This window comes from Buceros rhinoceros, unplaced genomic scaffold (genome assembly GCF_000710305.1).
Source record: "Buceros rhinoceros silvestris isolate BGI_N320 unplaced genomic scaffold, ASM71030v1 scaffold15196, whole genome shotgun sequence".
In the NCBI taxonomy this organism is placed as follows: Eukaryota; Metazoa; Chordata; class Aves; order Bucerotiformes; family Bucerotidae; genus Buceros; species Buceros rhinoceros.
Window position 1 is genome coordinate 10,647 of NW_010415916.1, and position 4,436 is coordinate 15,082.

Sequence of the window (4,436 nt, forward strand, 5' to 3'; positions counted from 1 at the left end):
TTCCACCTACCCTTATGGGGGAACATGGGCCAGGCTGTGTTGACAGCTCAATAAGTGCATACAAGCCGTGGGCAGGTGTGAGGCAATGTGGAGACTGCTCTGTTGTCAGGAGCCTGCACAAAGGAGACGCTGTGCTTCACTCTGGCCACCGGCTGAGTGAGCCTCTTGGCTGCTCCTGTTGCTTGCTGCAGAAGCCAAGTTTCCATTTTTGAGTGCCGCTTTCTTAAAGCGCCTCGGGCATGTGGAGAGAGTGTGCAGGCTGCAGCCAACTCCAGTCCGTTTCTGTGGGATCTGCAGGACTTTGAGCACCCCAGTGGTCTGCCTTCCTTTATGATGCAGGCAGTTTGCTTTCCTGGCCAATGATACCTGCAGCAGAAACGCAGAGACAGTTTGGGAACATAGTTTGGAGCTGAACTGCTCTTTTACAATATTCTGCGCTTGCATCATGAACTGCAGTTCTCCTCCCTGCAAAGCAGGAGCTAGGGCTGCTGCTGACCTCCTCCAGGTCTCTCCTGGCCACTCTGGGGAGCCCTCATCCGGTCCAGAGTCTGCTTCTAGCAACACGTGGTGCTTTCTAGTCTGGGGTAGCCGCTGGGTGCTGTACCATGGGCAGAGGGTGGTGCGGGCAGCCCGTGGTGGCACTCCCTCCCGCGAGATGCTGGGAGCCAGCCGTGCAAGGGACAGTGATGGCAGAGCACAGGGGCTCTATGGCCTGGCCGGTTGCCTGCCTGACCAGGCAGCCAGGCTGCGTGTTGTTGGGGCTCTGGGTGCTGTCTGCACTGTGCTGGATTGCTGCCCACTCTCTGGGGCTGGGCTGTAGGGCTGCTCTGCTCCGCCATCCTGCAGGGCCGAGCACAGTAGGAGCAGCCTGTCCCTCTACCCTAGGCTGTCCTGCAGGTGCCCAGGGCAGGGCCAGCGGCAGGCGTTCATCCACTGCCTCCTGGGCTGCATCTGCAATGCATCAGGGCACTGCTGGTCAGCCAGTGAGAGGGCAGGTTCTGCATTTCAGGGAGGTTTGCTTGCATCCACTTCTGGTTGACTCCTGTGCTCTGCTGCAAAAGCCGCGGGCTGCCCATGTCCCCTGCACAGCACCCCTGCTCCCACCCCAACTGGTTCACTCCTCAGGCAGTCACAGAATCATCTGGTTGGCAGAGACATTTAAGATCAGCAGGTCCAACCATAAACCCTGCACTGCCAGGGTCCCTAAACCACATTCCTCAGTGTCACATCTACGTGGCTTTTAAACACCTCCAGGGATGGGGACTCCACCACCTCCCTGGGCAGCTTGTTCCAATGCTTCACAACCCTTCCTGTAAAGAATTTTTCCTGATATCCAACTTTAATTTTCCCTGACACAACTTAAGGCCATTTCTTCTTGTCCTGTCATTTGTAACATGGGAGAAGAGACCGACCCCCAGCTCACCACCACCTCCTTTCAGGTAGGTGTAGAGAGAGATAAGGTCTCCCCTCAGCCTCCTTTTCTCCAGGCTAAACAACCCCAGTTCCCTCAGCTGCTCCTCATAGGACAAGTTCTCCAAACCCTTCAGCAGCTTCATTGCCATTCTCTGAACCTGCTGCAGCACCTCAATGTCCAGGTTCAGCACAGCAGCCTCCCGCTTCCCTGCACGGTGGGGGGTCCCTATGCCGGCTGCGGTCGTGTCTTGGGCTGGGGCTGAGTTCTGGAGCTCTAAAGCAGGCTCTGAGTGGCACAGTGTAGGGGGAAGCCATGCCCAGGGAGGTGGCTGTGGGCCACTCTGCTCAGCCACAGCCGGCATCCTCTGCAGCAGCGATTGTCACCGCTGACCAACAGCCTTTGCAAGTCCTGAGGGCCCTGCCCTGCCCTGATCGCCCTGGGCTCGGCTGTGCTGGACGTGAACATAACCTTTCTCAGCTCCTCTCCTGGGGCTTTTGGCTGTGATGTGGAGATGGGACAGCACACAGCTCCTCTCCTGGGCCCGGTGTCCAGGCTATGGGACTGGTGTGGGGATGGGGGCTCCACTCCCATCACAGAAACACCCTCGATGGGTGCTCAGCTCCTGTTTGTACCTGCAGGGCTAAGAGCCAGATGGACCAGCAGCTGGTACCAGGGGTCCCTGGTGCCTGAGCCCTCCTGGATGGAGACGGGGAGCAAGATGGAGGAGCAGAGGAAGAAGACTTTTTTTCCTCTCTCCCTGGCTGAAGGGCAGAAAGGAGAGCTGCTCTGCTGGGCAGTTGTGCTGCTCTGCCTCCCCAGGGGAGGGTGGAGGCCAGGGTCCTGCGGAGGAGGAGGGCATCGCCCTCTCCACAGTCACATACATTTCCCTGCTATGCTGACCTGGAGCAGCTTTACACCAGTGTGCAGTTCCTAGATATTCCTCTGGCCACAGTGGTCAGTGCGCTGGGGGAGGCTGCCGGGGGTCCCTCATCCCCCCTGTTCCTGCTGGGAGGTGGAAACAGCCTGGCTGCAGGATCCGGATGTCTCAGCTCAGCACCATCCTGCAGCCCACCCAGGACCCTGGTTCATGGTGTGCCTGGAGTGACACTGCTGCGGGTGGGGACGGGTGCTCTGTGCCTTGGCGCAGGCTGCAGTGTGGTTGTAGCTGATGTGACTGCTCTGCTTTGCAGGCTGCAAACTGCAACCCACTTAACGCGCTTCCAAAACCCAGCTCTAGGCCCAGGATGGTGGCAACCAGCCCCTGCTTAGACCTGATGAACCAGCTGGTGCAGCAGGTGAGAGGGTGCGGGGGCTCGGGGCACCCCTGGGGCTGGGGCAGGATCCAGGGGTCAGGAATGCTCTCACCTCTCTGGCAGAAAATGCACTCTGCAGATGGCTGGGGGATGTGGGCCCAGATATGGGGGTGGGGAAGGCGGTGTGGGGGGAGTGCATCTGTCTTGCTGTCCTGCACAGTGTGGAGAGGCCAGCAGCTAGCTGGTGCTGTTGCAGTGTGAGCCCCAAGGTGCTGTGCACGTACTGGGGCTGCTGGGGTTTGGTGCTCTCCCCAGTGACATCTCCCTTTGATGGCCTCACTGCCCACCCAGGGAGTCACCGCCCATGGCCACTCCTGGACAGAGTAGAGCCAGGGTGAGCTCCAGGCTGTCCCAGGCTCCCTCAAGGCTTGTTTCACTCTGAGGTGTAGCTGATGCGGTCCTGCAGGGACGCTGCTGTGAAATGAGGGGAATTGCATTGGCCCTTTTCCTTTTTGTCTGCCTACAAGTTAGTGGAGAGTTATGATCAGGAGAGGGGCAAGACTTGGACCTTTTCAGAGCTTCCCTGCTACCTCTGTGCAGTTTCGCTTAGTTTCTTCTAAGGGCTTTTTCCACTCAGGCTGCTGCTGGCTGCCCTGGAGGTCCAGAAGGCTCGGGCTGTCCTTCCCACACAGGACTCACCACAGCATGCCAGAGCTGCTCCCTGGCTGTCCATGCACTAGAAAACCTGCTTTGCAGGGTCTGTGTCAGGCGAGAACACTGTATTTTACTGTCCCTGAAAATGGAAGGACTGTGGGTGAGCAAGTGAGGGGGGTGCCAGGATGCCCTGGCTGATGCAGTCCCCCAGCGCTCTGCTGTGGGTGCAGTGGCTCTCCTAACGCTGCAGACCACGGCGGGTGATGGACAGACAGCCTTGCTCCCCTCAGCTTGGCAGAGGCAGCACTACACCAAGAAGCCCGTTGCCCACCCTGCCGTGTGCCCGTCAGGGTCCAGTGCCTTTGGCCTTCCAGTATCTCAGCTCGATGATCGGTGGGATGATGTCTTCTGCATCAGGTGTCCCGCAGCAAGGGGCAGCCATGCGTGCATCTCACCAGCTTTCTGCAGTCGCTGCTGGGTCCAGAACTACCTCGCCCCTTCTCCGGGGGAGGCTGAAATCCTGCTCTGCTGCCGTTAGGGGCCGGCCTTTCCACGGCAGAGGAAAGAGCCCTGGCTCCGGCAGTGCTCTGGTGGCTCCTGTCGCGGTCAGGGATCCCAGCAGAAGGGGTGCTGGGCGGTCCCCAGGGAGTCCCCCCGCAGGCACCGCTGCAGGTGGCACATGAGCTGGCTGTCCCCAGGCAGCCTGCGCAAGGGGGTGGTCAAGAGGACTGTGGCGGGTAAAGCTGCTCTTGCGTTGTCGAGTGAGGAGCTGGGTCTGGGGCCTCTCAGGCTGTTTCTGCTGAGGTGAAGCAGCTCCTTCCTGGTTGTCTTGAAACACCTTTGCTTTAAAGTAAGAAGCAGCACCCCCCCTTCCCCCCACCCTGCTCACAGCTCCATCTTTGCTCTGGTGAGCTTTATGATATTGCCCGGCCCCGGCAGGTTCTTCTACCCCAGGTGTCTGTGAGGAGAGCGCTGTGTGCTGTCATCCACCTGCGTGGTGGCTCTAGCCCAGCTCTGCTCTTGAGAGTTTTGCATTTGTGGTTTTTTTTCCCTTTTGCAGCAAAAATATTGGGGGAAAATGTCACTGGGCTGCTGGGAGAGAGGCAGGGACAGCT